Genomic DNA, 18,961 nt, shown 5'->3' with positions numbered 1-18,961 from the left:
ATTTTTTGAAACCGAACCTTGATAGGTGAGCATGAAATACGACTCAGACACTCCGTAAGACCCGTAAACAACGTGGGCGTAGCCCGCTACCGTAAAACAAAAAGGAAAATAAAACCGTAAGTGTACACGGGTTTTAATTCAATTATTGACTTGTTGGGAGTAGAAATGTAAATTGGCGTTAGGCGCCAAAAGATGGCAAATGGGAATCACAAGGTCATCGAACTTGGGACGGAGATATCGTATGGCATGGGCGTGCTCCCGAGGGCACATGGGAATCAAGATCACTTGACATTGACAAGGTGGATTAAACTCACGGAGCAACAACGTTGGCTTCGCCCAGACACTAAACACAGACTGATTTGATGAAAGCACTTAGACATCACACATCACTCTTGTTGGGAACATTCTGTCACTCTTCTCCTCGCCTCCTTTCTTTTCAGCGAGTTTCATCATTTCTTGCCACCGCCTTCTTTATTTTCAGCGGGCTTTTACTATTTTTCTTCCACGCCTTCTTTCTTTTCAGCGGGTTTTTTTCATATTTTCTGTTCCCAACACAAACCTACATCTATATGACTCGGCATCTTTGCCTAAACCGTTCGATAAAGCTCATTCTGAGACTTGATACTATTCATCTGAACCTATATCCTTATCCTAGCCTACATCGAGTGCTAAGACCGACTCAAACAAAGGTGGCTTCATTTTGATTTGATTAAGACCCGTAATAAACCGACAAGATGACAACTTGGTTGATGAGTGGATTGAATCCCTTATTCTGAAGGACTGCCTACGTATTCGCGTGGAGCGAAATCAAATCCGACGTAGTTCGATCTCAACGTGCATAAACTTGGCATATTGATTGTGTGTACACACTCGAAGGTTTAACCTAAGGTATCATGTCATATCCCATTCTAGCCTGTAAAGTACCGTTAAATCCCGTGTCTAGGGTTGGTACGAAAGGTTGTAGTTCTTTGGGATGTGGAGCTTGGTGAAAACAAGTTGGAATGGTTAACCATCATTCTGAAGGTTTGTTTTGTGGTGCTAAGGCCAAGGGCTATGGCTGCTGATGTGGTTGGAATGGGTGTCTCGGGTTTGATGAACCACGAGTGCACATGGGTTGAAAAATGATGTGGGTTCAAATTTCCATGTCCTGGACCCTAAAGGTCAAAAAACAACACAAGCGGAATAATTCTCAAAATTCCCGACTATTCCCTTGTAACCGTCTCAGGAAGGACTTAGAGGGTAAAGAGGTTACTACTTAATCTTTTGGGCTTCGCCCATTGAACCTCAACTATGGGTACTTGACTTGAATTCTGGCTTCCGTAACTTCGACATTCAACCAAAAAGCATTCCGCAATAACTTCAACATCTTTTTTTTTTCTTTTTTCTCTTTCTTTCATCTTTTTTCATTTTTCTTTTTTTTTTTTCATCTTTTTCATCTTTTTTTTTCTCTCTTTGAAAATGATCTTCTATTCATTCTCTTAGTCATAAATGGATACACCTTGAAAACTGGGCTTCGCCAACTAATTTGGGTCAGAACGAACAATTCCTTGTTAGAACGGGTTGGTTTCTTCCCTCTTCGAGAGGGGATGATTTTGTTGGGGAAAAGGCTTGCCTTCCATCATCGATAGGGGAAACAAGGAGCTAGTCCGGGTTTGTCATAGAATCATCTAAAAGCTTGTCACAAACATTGGTTCTGATGGAGGTTTTCTACCGCCAAACATGGGATAGGTAAAGGAATCAAACACGGGATCCTAATGTACCTTACATTTTGAAATGGGACATATTTCTACCCCAGGGATGCCTTTGAGTGTGTTGTGCATTTTATCATGCTTTCAGAATGATTGGGGATTGAAAACAAGACATATTTGGAAATGAAACTGCAACTTTTTTATTGGAATAAGAAATGCTTAACAGACTCGAAGAAACGATTCCTAGGACACACCCTAGGTCATCGCGGAACAAACGACTCAACTTCAGGAAAAAAAAGTCCTAGACTCGACTCGACTAAGATAAGAAAACGGATCCCGACTCATAATTTTCAAATCTGGTCTTGAGCTTTCTCTTGTTCAGCTGTCAGCTTAGATACTCGGCTTTTGCTCTTGATCCCTTTGATGGTCTGCCTCCATCCTGAGGTAGTCCTCTGAGGATCTACGCCAGTGATGAAGGTTGGTGAATCGAATTGTCCTTTATTAACTTCGTTAACGAGAGGAGTACATTCTGGAGCAAGACTCCCGACTTGAATTTCATTCTTCGGGTTTGGCAAGAATTCAAAGCAATCCACAAATATCTTTCCGATGAACACCCCTTTCAAGTGACATGGGCGTATAAGATGGGAATAATCGACATTGTCTTCGACAGAAACAAAGTTGGAGTGATCGCCAAATGGATTAGTGATGTTATTAGGTTTAACAGCTGGGATCGGGAGCGTTCCGTTCTCAATCATGTCTTGAATTTCGTGCTTGATCGATAACACCTTTCAAGATCATGGCCTTTCCCTTGATGAAAGGCACGAGGGCATTTGGTTTATACCATTTACCTTGTTGATCAGCGGGAGGGTCCGGAGTTGGACCAATAGGCTTCAGCTTTCCTTGGGCTATGAGCCTTTGGAGAGCGTATGTATAAGTGCATCCGATATCGGTGAATGCCCTAGGTGTTTGGCGCTGCGACTTCTTCGATTGCCCTTCTAAGAGATTGATGGCTTCATCAATATGGGCGGTTGCTGGGGTCTTGCCCTTAGACGATGAGGCCCCTTGGTACCCTTTCGGCTTTTCAGCCTCTGCCCTTATGACATCATCTTCCATCTTTATCCCGATTCTTATCAATTCTTTGAAAGAGCCAAAATTCTGGTATTTCAGAGCATTGCGGTAAACAGGTCGTAGATTCTTGACGAACTTATCTACCATTTCAACTTCATCAGGCTTCTTAGCTAACTTCACGCTTTCAGCGCGCCATCTTGCAAGGAATTCAGTAAAACCTTCTTTTTCTTTCTGTGTCATCACCTCCAATGTTCTTATGTTGGTTTGAATCTCAACATTGTCAGCATAGTGCTTACAGAACTCCACCGTAATATCTTCGAAAGTGGGGAAGTTCTTGAGGTCAAGGTTATAGAACCACGCCTTTGGGTGTTCACCCAGAGATTGGGCGAAAATTTCGAGAGCATATCAAAAAGTACTCCCTTGATGCTAAAGTACCCTTTATAGGCCTTAACATGGTGGACTGGATCTTCAGTGCCCTTGAACTTTGGGATGTCAGTGAGTACCATGTTCGTGGGCAACTTATCCTGAACTGGGGCATAGGCCCTAGCATTCTCATAGTGGATATTCTTCCCTTGGGGGAGCTTCAAACGGTCCTCGATGAACTTGAACCGTTTCTCCAAATCAGTCAGAGGTGGAGTAGATGAAGAGGAATCTTCAACCAACTTAGACTCGATCACATCCATTCGGGTCATCATGAGGTTCACGGCCTCCGTGAGCTTGTTGATAGCATCTTCCATTGCTTGACGTCGGGTTTTGGGCGGCCTTTCTACAAGAAAACCCCGTACTGAGTCAATATTTAAAGTAAGAGCCCCTGCACACTTAAGGACACGACTCCAACTTGACTCGACAAAGACCTGACTTAAAAAAAGACTAACCCAAGGTTCGACTCATGGTTTGATTTAGACGTCAGTTTATTTTAGACTCGACAAAACGGCATGACTCAAACTGTCATAACTCGATTCTAAACCGGACTTGGTGTGACCAAACCCGTGATTGGGCTAACATAGCCCAGGGGTTCGCGTGAAACGTCCATAAGGGCCTAGCCTGGACGTTTTTTGTGGACTATTCTAGACCAAAAGGTCGACCATCATGACTCAAAGCCCAAGAGGTGAGTTTGGGTGACCCAACAAGGTCGTGTTCTAGACCCTTAAAATAAAACATATCCGGCCTAACATGGCCATGACCCGGACACGACTTGACGCATTTCATGCTTGGTTGAGGTTCGAGAAACATTTTGGATTGATTTTGAAAAACGAAGGATTGATTTGAAAACGAGATTTGAAATGGGCAGCATGCCGGCTATAAAAGCTCAATTTGGGCCGAAATTCTAGTCCTATTTGGGCAGCATTCCGCGTTTTGAAAATCATGCTAGGTTTGAAAGTAAGTTGTTCAAAAGTTCGGTTTTGGAAAGGACTTGGAATTTTCGAAAAAAGGACTCGGGAAAACATATTGCACATTGTCATTCTCATGTTATAAGGATGTATGCTCCTAGACATCTCTAAGTCTCGGCAAGTCTTCTACAAGAAGGTCTATGCCCTCCATCCTTTTGCGGTCTTATAAAGCGAGGTGTCTTAAGGTAAAGCACCTAGAAGATCGTCCCCATTCCCAAGAACCACGCGAGGCGAAGTGGAAGCGAGCAATGTGCGCTTCCCCGGCATAGTGGGACGTCGCCCCCACGCATCACGAAGAAACGCTGGGACGGCCCGGCAAGTCCTTAAGGGTTTATGCATGAATCGTAGCACTATGAGTAATGTTTTACTTTCCAACACTTTCTTTTCAAGTTTCACCTCGGAGGAAAAGACCCTAGAAACACAAAGTGTAACTAGTCCTCTTTTCCCCAAATGAGTCGCCAAACGTGGACAAGGCCCTCGAATCTGCGTCCGAGGGATCCACACCCGCATAATCGACTCGAGGTTCTTTCGAATCGAATTAAGACCAATTAGAGTCGCCACCAAGTTTTTGGGAACTTGGAACCGTTCAAGTCAACTTTACACCTTTCATCGAAAAGCATAAAGCCAATCGACTACGAGTGATTAAAGATAAAGACTTGTACCCTATATCACTCGAATTGAATGACTCTCGTAATCCAATGGTATTTAGACGGATCCACAAACCATAGATCTTGAGTAAGGGGTGAGGGTACGTGTTGGGAAGCCCATAAGGACACCCAACCCCGCCCGTCGATAACGGCCTCTACTAAGTCAAGTGTCGGATTTCAAACAAGGTCATAGCTACTACGATATATGATATGCAAACATCGTTTTAAAACCCTAACATGTGACAATAATTTCTATGTCGTTTAATGCATGAATACTAACTTTGTCAAAGTTGTTTTAGCATGTTGGTTGATTTGAAATAAAAGATGCGCAAACACGGCTTAGGAGGAATGGGGGAGCCATTGGGATCTATCCTATTACAACCCAGGCATTTCATGCCGACACAACGATAAATAAATTACAACTCGATCTAATTACAACAACTATCGAAATTATTTTGACTCAATTAAAATAAAACCTATATACATGATAAAAAATTACAATACAAACTAACAAAAAACAACTTAAACTATTATGACTTAACAAATAAAATAAATGTAAACACAAAGGCTAAAACTAAGTTAGATTGATTAATGATGTTAGCCGATTTATTAATTAGTAAACAAATTAGACTAGAATTAAACTAATTAAATTAAATTAAACAAATACAAAGGTTTGAAATAAATTAGGTACAACTTATTGATTAAATTGAACCTAACTCATTAAAATTATTCACCAATCCATATTTATTAAAATAGGATTAGTAAACAATTAAAGAAACAAAAGAAAAAAAGAAATCAAAACTGGCAGACCCGTGCAGTGCACGGATCAGAAGTCAGAACAGACCCGTGCAGTGCACGGTTTTTGTAGAAAACAAAGTTAATTGCATTTTAATTTCGAAATCAGCAAAATAAATTACGGAAAAAATCACTAAATTAAATTTACATATTTTGAACCTTAAAAAATAATAAAAACAAAATTTACAATATTAGAAACAAGTAAAACAAATTAAAGGTTAATTAATTATAAATTAAATTAAATAATTACGAACTAGGTTAAAAACAATTCTAATTTGTCAACGAGTGCAAATGGAAAGGTGTTAAGCACGCACTTCCATGCTAGCGAGAAAATTAGTGAAAAGAGAGATGCGTTCAATTAAGTTATAGAATTGTTAGTCGATTGATTTTAAAAGCTATGTCGAAACACCCTAACATGTCTAATTAGGTTATTTAAATGATCGAATGTCGTCTAAATACGTCATATGTTAACAATCAGAGGTTAAACTAACATACAACGGATCCTAGGGTATGTCGAATTGGCCGAAACAACAAAGGGTCAAAAGCGAGGAACGGAAGTTAGATAATTGTTTTATTTATGCCCTACCTTGAACACGAGGATATGTAAATGAGACGGGGGTGTACGACCGACAGAAGTAGCGGTTTCTTTTCCCATCTCAAGTCAACGCGGGTGTTCATGGTGGTACTTTAACTCATACTCGGACTAACTAGTTTCATAGTTAATTTAAAACAATCGATAAACAAGCGAAAAAACAAACAAAAAAAAGACAATAAAAAAGGCATAAAAAAAACGAAATAAAAAAGGAGAGAAAAGGGGATTTGATGCACCCTCAACCTACATGTATCGTTGACACCGTCTTGGGTCGTAATCGATGGTAGATTTTATCTCGAGAGGCCGTCGTCGACGAAGAATAAAGCAAACACGCGTTTTGGAAAGTTTCTGGACAGCGATTTTAAAACAGTGATATCTCCCTCGTTTCACGACGAAAATTCGATCCGAAAGATGTTTTGGAAACTAGAAAGAGAGGAGAAGAAGGATCTTAAAGCAACCCCTGCTCGATTTGGGTTAATGGGCACGAAAAACGAGCACAAACAGAACTGGACAGACAAGAAGAAACCGCGAAAACAGAGTGTTATTTCACTCTGTTTTTCGAGGGATTTCGTGTACTCTCAAGGGCAATTTGGCCCGTAATTCTTTGTCTAATGTGTAGATGGATGTTATGTGGTTAATTAGGAACAAGAAACTCGAATTTTTATGGAGTTTTGATGGAGGAACGAATGGGTTTTCGAAGGGGACACACAAACAGTTTCAGTTTGTGTGTCGGTTTTGTTTAGGGTTTTTGAAGGATGTTTAGGGTTTGTTTCTGAGGTTTAAAGCTTGTATGTGATGCTTGGATGTATGGAGGACTTAGAGGAGTGAATGTATGGTGAAGGGGTGGTATTTATAAGGAGTTAAAGTAGGTTAAAAGAGAGGGAGAGGCAATCGGGCTTGCTGAACATAGCTGCTGTCCAGCAGCTTTTGGGGGGGTTTCTAGGGTTCGTTTTGGGGGTTTTCTTGGTGATTAAGCTAGGATAATATGGGTAGGATACTAGGGTATGGGTTAGGGTTGATTAGTGTACTCGAGATTCGTGCCAATTCGTAAAGGAAACGGGCTCAAAAACCGAGCTAAAATCGAGCTCAAAAACAAGTGTTCAAAACGAGTTTTCTTCGCTTTTCAAATCGATTTTTCAAATCAATTAATAAATTAAAACAAATGACTTTTCAAATCAAGTATTCTCATAAAATGATTTTTCAAATCAAATATTTATTTTATTTTCAATAAAATAAACTTAAGAAAATAAATTCAAAATAAAGCTTTAATTTAAATATCATTTAAATTAAATGAATAATGAATTCACTTAAAAAGCACATTAATTTTAAATATCATTTAAAATAACAAAATGAACTTACTAAAAACATTAATTTAAATATCATTTAAATTAACAGAAAGAATTCACTAAAAACATTAATTTAAATATCATTTAAATTAATAAAATACTTCGTCGACGGCGCCCATTCCACCTCGTAAAACGAGCTCCAAATAATGACAGTGACAACTAAAGAATACATGTGTCCTATCATCATCGGGTGTTTGTCGGGTTCTCTATAAATTCCAATATCGACGGATACGGGTATCTACACACTTAATCTTTGTTTCTTAATTTCTGTTTTATTATTCTTATTAGTAATTTATGCTTCATCCTAATTACTCATCTATTATGTCTTTCTCTAGTTTATTCATCGTTGTTATTGGTAGTATCATTAATAGCATGAGTAGCTAAATTCCCTTATGTTAGGATTAGGGGAGTCATGGTAGTGAGTTGACGATGTTGTAAATAGATTAGATGATTAAATTGTGAGAACTGTTTCATTAACAATATAACCGTAATCGTTTAGTTGAGTGCACGCTTCTAAACCTATTAAATTGGTTAAATTCAATCCTGGATCGGAAGATTAGAATGAATAGATCTGTTATGAATAGTAGACTACCCTAATGAGGACGGAAGTTAAGTTAGTTGTAATCTAGGGTGGATGGACCGGAAGAACCTTTCCCTTGCCTTTCTCACATTAGATCGTCTGAACTATTTATGACTGAGTTGATTAATTGCCTTGGTGAACCGAATTCCTAACATACTTCGCTTTATTTGATCACATACTTTGCTCATCCTTGCTTTTACTGCGCTTTTCTCTTATTCTCTTGTCTTAATCACTTTTAGTCTAGAAATCAAGTTTAAAACCCCCATTTGTTACCAGACAGACATAGATTAGCAGATAGATATAATAGCCTTCCTGTGGAGGTCGACCCTACTTCCGCTAACTTATGTTAGTTGATACGTGCCTAATATATAGTCTTTTTGGCCTATTTCAGCACGTATTTCTATGCATTTCTATACTGTTTTTATGGTATTTTGCCCCGAATTGGCTACTTTGGTGTATTTTGTCCTTTTTGTAGGAATGATCGCGAAAGTGGTGGAACCATACTCTTTTTCGTCCTTTTTGCATGCATTTAGAGGAGACGGGACTGTCCCAGAGTGAGATACTGCATTTGGAAGCGTCATGGCACGCACTACGAGGCACTTGGGTGAAGACGTGAGCTGAATTGAAGATAAAAGTACTCGATCGAGCTACCCCTTGGTCGATCGAGTGGTTTCTAGACCCCCTGATGCTCGATCGAGCTATCCCTTAGTCGATCGAGTAAGCTGCACATGACCAAGTCCTCGATCGAGTAAGAAGTTGGTCGATCGAGGGACTTCTGCTGAGATGTTGGTCGATCGAGTGGTTTAATCCACTCGATCGAGAGGTTTTCACGGCCATGGGCTTTTAATTAGTCCGTGTGTTGTTTATTTCCGCAAACTTTAGTTCTTTTTTCTATTTAAACCTAAGTTAATTAGGTTAATGTATCTAATCTTCTACACTAGAAAACTACTGCTACCTTTGCTACGTTGCTTTTACTTTTCTACTGCTACTCTTATTTTCGGGATTGCTTCATTGGATTTCGTGTTCTTTACGCCGGAATTTGCTTGGATTGTAATTCCTCCCTTCTCTTTATTAATAAGAATTACTTGTTGCTTTAATTTCTCGTTCATGTTATCATTCTCCTTTGCCCTAATTTCCGTATTTGCATTTTATTATTATTTCATTATGTCTTCTGCTGGAAATTTATTTGCTGTTAGTTTAATTACGAACATGAGTAGCTAAACCCCCTTCATGTTGGGATTAGGGAATCTGCGGTAGAAAAATGACGACGTAGTGAATGAATTGGACGAATTGATTAAGAGACCCTGTCATTATAGCAATTTAACTGTAATTCCCGACCTAGTTGAGTGCACGCTTCTATGTCACCCATTAAACTGGCTACAATTAATCCTGGATCGAAAGATTGGACTAAATAGGCCTGCTATAAACAGTAGACTACCCTAATGAGGACGAAAGTTAAGTTAGTGGTATTTTAGGGTAGGAAGTGGACCGAAAGGACCTTCTAACATCCGTCTCATATTAGTTCGTCAAAGTCATTTACTGCCGAGTTGTTGGACTACCGTAGTGAACCGAAATCCCGACATGTCCCTCTCTTCTTGATAGTTTAATCGTATTTTATTGCTTATTTGCTCTTCGCCTTATTTCTCTTCCCTTCAACCTTCGTAGTTTAGAATTAAATTTAATCAAACCCCCCAATTGTTACCATAGGATTAGAATAGACAGCTATAATTACATTTCCTCCCTGTGGATTCGATACTCGACTGCCTCTGCTACATTTTAGTTGAGACCGTTAGGTTTTATCTTTGATAGGGTTGCGATAGCCGTGTCAAATTTTGGCGCCGTTGCCGGGGAGGCAATTGTTCAATTTTATTAGTTGTTTCGTTTTAATCCTTTTTCGGTCTAAGGGACACCCGTTCCTTGGACTATTCTCATTTTCTGTTGTAGTTTCTTCTTATGCGCAGGTCGCAAGGTGGTCCACTACTACCATTCGATCCTGAGATTGAAAGATCTCTGCACGTAAAGAGGAGATTGTTTCAAGATCAACAGTTAGAGGAAGAGTCTAGTTCTCGTCCCAATTACTACGAGAACGAACTGTTCGAGGACAACCCACCGTCTTCTCCAGTTTCTACCTCATCAGTTGAAACCGTCACATTTCCAGACATTCCTGAGATGGTCGAAGAAGCGACCATTGCTAGTCACTCTGAACCTACAGCAGCGAATCTCTACAAGGGATTCACGTTACCAGGGGAGGCAAGAAAATTTGAGCCAAAGCCGTCCCTTATAAATTTGGTCGAGAGGAATCTATTCGGGAGCTAAATGAAGATGCGGCCAAGCACATGGAAATATTCATTGATTATTGCAGTTCCATGTCTCCACCAACTCGGCGTGACTCGACCAAGTGAAAGAAACCATGTTCATTTTCTCACTCCGCGATCTTTGCAAGGGAGTGGTATAGGGATTTGGACCGGGAAGTCGAGGGGATAACGACGGAATTCGCTAGCTTTGGCGTTTTATAAGAAGTATTTCTCCGCCTCAAAGACTATCGCCATTAGAGCTCGGATAACGAGCTTTAAACAAGGGCCCGACGAGACCTTCCACGAGGCATGGGTTCGATTCAAGAAGCTAGTGCGCACCATACCGCACCATGGGATCGAAAAATGGAGCTTGTGCAACCATTTTTATAATGGTTTGTATGATGATCACAGGGCCGTTTTAGATGTCACGCTAATGGCCGATTTGTTTGAAAACTTGGGAGCAACCAAGGGGTGGAAGATTATTGATGATCTGGCCACCCACAAGGCTGAATATGGGAACTCGAGAGGAAATCGAGAAGAGCCGCGCTGAATCTACTGTCATGCGGCACTTGAAGCCCTCACTGCAAGGTTTGACAAGTATGAGCTAGGAGGGGTTTCTAAGGGGGCATGTACCAGGAGTTAATCTTTGTGACAGACGGTCCTTTCGTCTGTAGAAGATGCGGAGGAGAGGGACATGTCTCGGATCATTGTCCCAGTCCTTTTGAGCAATGCGCCGCCTTTCAACATTACAGGCGAACAACGATTACTACGAGTGAATATCCATCCCAATTTGAGGTGGAGCAATCAGAACGTGCTCAACCCCACGGCTCCTCCAACGCAGAAACCATACATTCCTCCACACCAGAAGCAACAAGGCTATCAGAAGCCTCTATCCTTCAACCCTCCTAACCAAGGTGCATCATCCTCTAGTGGGGTGAGTGAAATGAGTGAATCAAGTCTATGGTGCAAACCATATCGAAGCAATTGATGAATGATCAACAAACTCAACAAAGAAAATCGCGTCACATAAGGCACTTGAGACTCAAGTTGCCCAACTTGCTGCAAATCAATCCTCGAGGAAGGCGGGTCAATTACCGACTCAAAATGAGAAGAACCCACATGAGACGGTAAACCCGATCGAATTGAGAAGCGGTCTTTCTTATGAGGGACCGTATGAAGAAATCGGACCAAGATAGCTTTAATCGATGATGAACGTGTTCGTCAAGAAAAAGGGCTCACGACAAAGCGATTTACTCGATCGACTAAAGGCTGGTGTTCGATCGAGTGAAAATGGTGAGGAAAACCCTCGATCGAGTGGTTGCTCTGCTCGATCGAGTGAACAGGAAACTGAGGATGGTCGATCGAGTGGTAATGTTACTCGATCGACTGATTTTGATGAGGAGAGTGCTCGATCGAGTGAGCATAACGTTCGATCGAGTGATATTGATGACGGGAAGCTTATTCGAGAGCCTGCTAGTGCTCGTTTAAGCGAGAAATCACCGGAAAGACCACGTTCGAGAGGTAAGAGGCGTCCAAAGGATACCGAACCTGCACCAGAAGACACTTTGGAAGCGAGAAACAAGGGACTCGAGATACCTATCACGGTTCCCTTCCCGAGGCGGCTGCAGAATACCAAAGTTAATCAACGGTTTGGCAAATTTGTTGAACTTTTGAAGAACTTGGAAGTTTCCGTGCCGTTCACTGAATTGCTGACTAAGGTACCCTCTTATTTAAGATTTATGAAAGAAATTTTAGCACGTAAGAGAACTATAAATGACAAAGGAGACCGTAGCTTTGACCGAGATGGGGTCACCCTATTTCAAAATAAGTTACCCCTAAGCAATCGGACCGGGTAGTTTTTCGATTCCGTGTCATATCGGTATGCAGTTGATTGATAATGCGCTATGCGATCTAGGCGCTAGCGTAAGTGTCTTACCTTTGTCTCTGGCTAAGAGACTTGGTTTGACAAAACTGAGTTGTACCAACATGACTGTCCAGATGGCCGACCGTAGTCTATCACGGCCATTAGGTATAGTAGAAGACGTACTGTCCCGGATCGGGAAGTTCTTTATTCCCGTCGATTTTGTTGTCTTACATATCCCCGAAGATGCACACACCCCTATTATTTTAGGGAGACCATTTCATCCACCGTCCGTGCGGTGATAGACGTCGATGGGAAGACTTTGACATTTCGGGTAGGGGATGAGGAGCTGATTTTTCATCAGTCCAAGTTCCGGAGAGCTCCCATGCAAGTTCAGCCTTGCAATGCTCTTTCTTCTATTGTTCCTATTGTTAACGCTCCAGATGAAAATTTGGAGAATATTGCTGTTATTGTTAACCCTCCGCCTCAGATTGAGAGCAAGAAGGAGGCAAGTTCGTCTGTTGTCCTTACTGCGCAGTGCGATGAAAGCAAGGATGGGACTGTCAAAGGACGTGGTGTGGCCATTATCAATCAAAGTGGCAGCAAGGATGCCAAAGAAGATGATAGAGGAGCGAGAACGAAGAAAGTTCGAACCTACATAGATTGGAACTACATTCCTCCTACTATCGCAAATGGTGATTCAAGCTCATGGAAGATGAAGAGGTCGGTCGAAGATCGCCGAGGTGACGTCCTCCATCGAAAGCCCACGAAGGGGCTACTGAAAGCTGATGAGAACTAAACGGGGAAATGCCCCGTGTAACAAATTGTAATAGACAATTCGTTGAATTTATTTTAAACTTTGCCTTATTACGTTTTAATTAGGACAATTAGTTAGACAATTTTTAGCATAGATTAAGACTATAGACTGTGTTTTCTGCGTATTTGGTATTTCGGGATGTGTTTGGATGTGTTTTATGCAGGTTTGGGGAAGTTTCACGCACTTCGAGGAAGTAAAGACGGAAATCCAAAGAGTCCACAAGAGGAAATCCTCGATCGAGTACTTTGTGTACTCGATCGAGTGGAAATTGGGCCGATCGAGCTGTCTGGTTACTCGATCGAGAAAGGCCACAGAGGAACAGGTCGATCGAGGGGATGCTGACTCGATCGAGCAGAGGGGACATCAAAAGTCCTCGATCGAGTGATTTAAAAACCACTCGATCGAGTGGTATGAATAGGACACGGGAGTTTTCTTTCTTAAAACTCTTATTTTCCTAATTCTATTTTCATTTCACCCTAATTCCGTCTAACCCCCTCCCTAATTGCGATTTTCACTCCCCCAAATCCCCAATTTTTTGCCCAAATCACCAAATGCGTCACCTACATTTCATTCCTTGCATATTAATCTTCAAAATCCCCTTGTTTTCCCTCTCATTTGTGCTCGTTTTCTCGGTATTTAAGGGAAATTAGGGTTTGCGGGTTTGTTCGATTACAATCCGCCTTTGTTGCTTGTTTATTTGAAGTTTAATTGCTATTATAGGATCATCATCATCAAATGGATACTAGTTCTCTGCCTTCTACTAGTACCACTTCCAGTCCATCCGTGAGCGCGCCAGTGGTCCCTGCTGTTGCCACTAGCTCCGCCTTAGTCACCACTGCAGCACCAGTTCTCCTTGTTTCAGCTGCAGGGACAGTTTACACCTCAGCTAACTCAGCCGGGAGCTCAGTTCAGGCTACACCAGCCACCACTCCTGCCAGGCCCTTCTCCATGCTGGACAGAGGACTCACCCCTCGCTTCCCGGGGCCAGGTATGGTGCCACCTAGGCCGAACCAGCAGGCTAGCCAGTTAGCCATCACTTCCAGCCCTTCTGAGGCTGATGTTACGGGAGAGGGCATTCTCACCCCTTTACCGCGGATGCCCACGATGTTTTACTTCGCGGACCACCGGACTCGGTTAGCCGCTTTACTTCGTTGCCCCCTCTCCTCCACCCGTTTCCTTGCACGGACCGACCTAGAGACCTTAGGAATTTATGAGGAGGTCCGTAGTTTGTTGAACGGGATGGGTATGTCGGTCCGATCACCATGCGGGAAGCTCGCTATTCGTACCCCTACATACGAATTTTTCACTCCTATTCTTTTGACACCGACTCTTACGATGCTGACCACTCCAGTTCTTGCATTCACTTTCGACTCCGCAATGAGTCGCACCACTGGACTTTGGCCAGGTTTGGGCAGGTTTTAGGCCTAGTTAGTGACGGCCCCGTAGACCCACCTCGGGATCTCCTTCAGCCACTTTGGGCTGCACTTTCTCACACCCCCTTCCCTTCATGGAAGGGAGCTCACGTACACTTACCGCCCCGCCACTACTTGCGTCGATAGGAGAGACCATCTTTGGGCGACCTGAGCCCAATAACGTGACCAACACCGAGCTAGCGATTCTCGCGGGTACCTCAACATTGACTACGGTACCCGTTTGTTCTAAACATTGCCTATCTAGTAGCTCAGCATTGGAACGGAATTGGGACTCGGGTCAAGACCGCTGTTGTCTGCGGCGGGCTAGTGACTAGGATTGCCCGCCATCTTTACCCCGCTGAGCCTGGACTCACTGCACCTGATAGGATGTCTTACCTTGACCTGGGTGCCATGGCTGACTTCGCCTGGTTCCCAAAGACGAAGGGGAGCGCGAGGACGTGGAAGATTTGTGGTTCCACGTCCGTTACCTTGCCGTGCCCTACCCTTCCTCCACTCTTACCGCTCCCGTCTCAAGGCTTTGAGGGAGCGAGGCCACCTCCACCCACTTACCACCTCACCTTCACCCCTACTTCTTCTTCTTCTAGGAAGAGGAAGCGGAGGCCGGACAATCATCTACCCCTCAGTTCGGACTCCGCTCGGACTCGAGACCGGCCCCACACACACTCCCACACCTACACCTTCACTCACTCCACCTCCCTCCGATCCGGCCTTTCCGGCCAATTTTGTCTGCCCTCCTGTTTTTAGGGGCGCCGAGGTCATGGACCAAGGGCGTCGTGATGCCTTGCTTTTGGATATGTGCAGGTACATTACGAGATGAGACGGATATGGCTTTGGCCGTATTCCCGCTCTACGAGTTCCATATCCGAGCCCGGCGACCGATTCCAGAGGGGTGGCCACATCCCTCCTTCTACCGATACCCAGCGGACGGGTACCCTCCACTACCTTCTAACTCTGAGGAGGAGTGTGGACAGCGGGCCGCCCACGGGGGCGCTTGGTGAGAAGCGAAAACAAGCGTTTGCATTTTGTATGGAGTCGCCACCAATTTTTATGGAAAATTGGAACCGTTCGAATACCTCGTGTCATGTCAAGACACAAAGTAGTGACATGAACACTAAGCAATCGTTACCCTTAGCATTCTATGTCTAGAATGACTCTCGTGGATGCCAATGAACACGGGTGCTCACGGAGATCTGGAGTAAGGGGTGAGGGTACGTATTAGGAAGCTCTTTTGATCGAACACCTAATCCCGCCCGCCTCGATAGCGGCCTCTACTAATGATTAGGGAAGTTATTTATACTTGATATACCGTCGGCTATATGCATGCAATGCAACATCCAAGTTTTAATCCTAGCATGTGAGAATTAACTAAGTCGGTGAACAATTAATTAGCATACAATTGATGTCGAAGTTGGATTTAAGTTCAATTACATGTGAAGACATACAGACAATAAAAGAAATACAATAATTACGAATTACAATAATGAAAATTACAATAATTACATTGGATTAAGCGATTTATGTCGAAAATACCTTTAAAACGGATAATTTGAGAAAAAGAAATAAAAGAAATTAACGAATGAAATTAGAAGGTGATAATACGGATATTAGTCGGTTAATACGTAAACTAATTAATCTATGTCAAGGCGAAAAAGGAGTTCGGGACGAAACTCATCTCGAACAAAGCAGCAGATCGCGCCCTCTGGAAGAGGCGCAGCAGCTTTGCGTCTGTTCCAAGGGTGAGTTCCCAGGCGTGAAGCCGAATCGCAAATCGTTAATGTCGATTGGTAAATTTAAGGATTAATTACGATATTCATTCGGATGAAAGTGATTAACAGATTAATTACATGTGAATGATGGTCATAAAAGCGATAAACATGAATGAGATGGAATTAAACGGATTAATCATATGAGATAATGAAAATATTAATGAGTCCTCTATTGAAATAAGTCAATTAGGCTAAATACGACGGATATACAACGAATATGTGACGAACATGCGATTAAACAGATTAAACTATATCAATGACAAATTCCAGAAACTCAATATGAACAAATTGAATCTCTAAAATCCGGGTTTGAATTTAATGACGAAAACCCGTAAATATGGATTATTTAGGATTTAAGTCGGATTTATGATGATTAAACATGCTAATGAATGATGGATTATATGATGCAATATACACGTGAATTATCAGTGACGATTATATCAAAGAATTAACGGACGAACAAATAACAAATAAAAAGAAGCGAATTACGAGGATTTAGGAAGAAGAAAAGAAGCGAGAATCTGCGGCCCTCACGAAGAGGCGCAGCAGAATCGCGCTCCTTCGAAGAGGCGCAGCAGTTGCTGCATCCTTTCTCGACGGTTTATCTTCTGAAAATCCGTAAAAACAGAGTTTTAAAGCACGGTTTTAGAAATCGGTTTTAATGGTGTTTTCGACATAAATCTTACAATGGTGATATGATAAATAAAATACAATAAATAAAAGAGGAATATACACCCTCAGACTTACATGTTGACGAAACGAGATGAACTAAGATATCGACTAGTGAATGCTCGACGCGAATGCAAGGAAAGAGTGCCCTCGTAAGAGGAAAAAGATTGATTAATTAAGGTTGATTGAGTGTAGTTGGTCAAATTGGTCGGTCATGCAACGGAAAGGTGAAATTAACGAACAGAAATTAGAAGGTGATAATACGGATATTAGTCAGTTAATACGTAAACTAATTAATCTATGTCAAGGCAGAAAAGGAGTTCAGGGACAGAACTCATCTTGGAACAAAGCGCAGATCGCGCCCCTGGAAGAGGCGCAGCCGATTCTTTGCGTCTTTCCAAGGGTGAGTTCGGGCGTGAAGTTTAACGCAAATCGTTAATGTCGATTGGTAAATTTAAGGATTAATTACGATATTCATTCGGATGAAAGTGATTAACAGATTAATTACATGTGAATGATGGTCATAAAAGCGATAAACATGAATGAGATGGAATTAAACGGATTAATCATATGAGATAATGAAAATATTAATGAGTCCTCTATTGAAATAAGTCAATTAGGCTAAATACGACGGATATACAACGAATATGTGACGAACATGCGACTAAACAGATTAAACTATATCAATGACAAATTCCAGAAACTCAATATGAACAAATTGAATCTCTAAAATCCGGGTTTGAATTTAATGACGAAAACCCGTAAATATGGATTATTTAGGATTTAAGTCGGATTTATGATGATTAAACATGCTAATGAATGATGGATTATATGATGCAATATACACGTGAATTATCAGTGACGATTATATCAAAGAATTAACGGACGAACAAATAACAAATATGTCTAGAATGACTCTCGTGGATGCCAATGAACACGGGTGCTCACGGAGATCTGGAGTAAGGGGTGAGGGTACGTATTAGGAAGCTCTTTTGATCGAACACCTAATCCCGCCCGCCTCGATAGCGGCCTCTACTAATGATTAGGGAAGTTATTTATACTTGATATACCGTCGGCTATATGCATGCAATGCAACATCCAAGTTTTAATCCTAGCATGTGAGAATTAACTAAGTCGGTGAACAATTAATTAGCATACAATTGATGTCGAAGTTGGATTTAAGTTCAATTACATGTGAAGACATACAGACAATAAAAGAAATACAATAATTACGAATTACAATAATGAAAATTACAATAATTACATTGGATTAAGCGATTTATGTCGAAAATACCTTTAAAACGGATAATTTGAGAAAAAGAAATAAAAGAAATTAACGAACAGAAATTAGAAGGTGATAATACGGATATTAGTCGGTTAATACGTAAACTAATTAATCTATGTCAAGGCGAAAAGGAGTTCGAGACAGAACTCATCTCGAACAAAGCGCAGATGAGATCGCCCTGCGAAGAGGCGCGCGATTCTTTCGCGTCTGTTCCAAGGGTGAGTTCTGGCTGTGAAGCCGGAACTGCAAATCGTTAATGTCGATTGGTAAATTTAAGGATTAATTACGATATTCATTCGGATGAAAGTGATTAACAGATTAATTACATGTGAATGATGGTCATAAAAGCGATAAACATGAATGAGATGGAATTAAACGGATTAATCATATGAGATAATGAAAATATTAATGAGTCCTCTATTGAAATAAGTCAATTAGGCTAAATACGACGGATATACAACGAATATGTGACGAACATGCGACTAAACAGATTAAACTATATCAATGACAAATTCCGTAAAACTCAATATGAACAAATTGAATCTCTAAAATCCGGGTTTGAATTTAATGACGAAAACCCGTAAATATGGATTATTTAGGATTTAAGTCGGATTTATGATGATTAAACATGCTAATGAATGATGGAATATATGATGCAATATACACGTGAATTATCGGTGTGATTATATCAAAGAATTAACGGACGAACAAATAACAAATAAAAAGAAG

This window comes from Silene latifolia, chromosome X (assembly GCF_048544455.1).
Source record: "Silene latifolia isolate original U9 population chromosome X, ASM4854445v1, whole genome shotgun sequence".
Lineage (NCBI taxonomy): Eukaryota > Viridiplantae > Streptophyta > Magnoliopsida > Caryophyllales > Caryophyllaceae > Silene > Silene latifolia.
Note: the sequence above shows the minus strand (reverse complement) of the source record.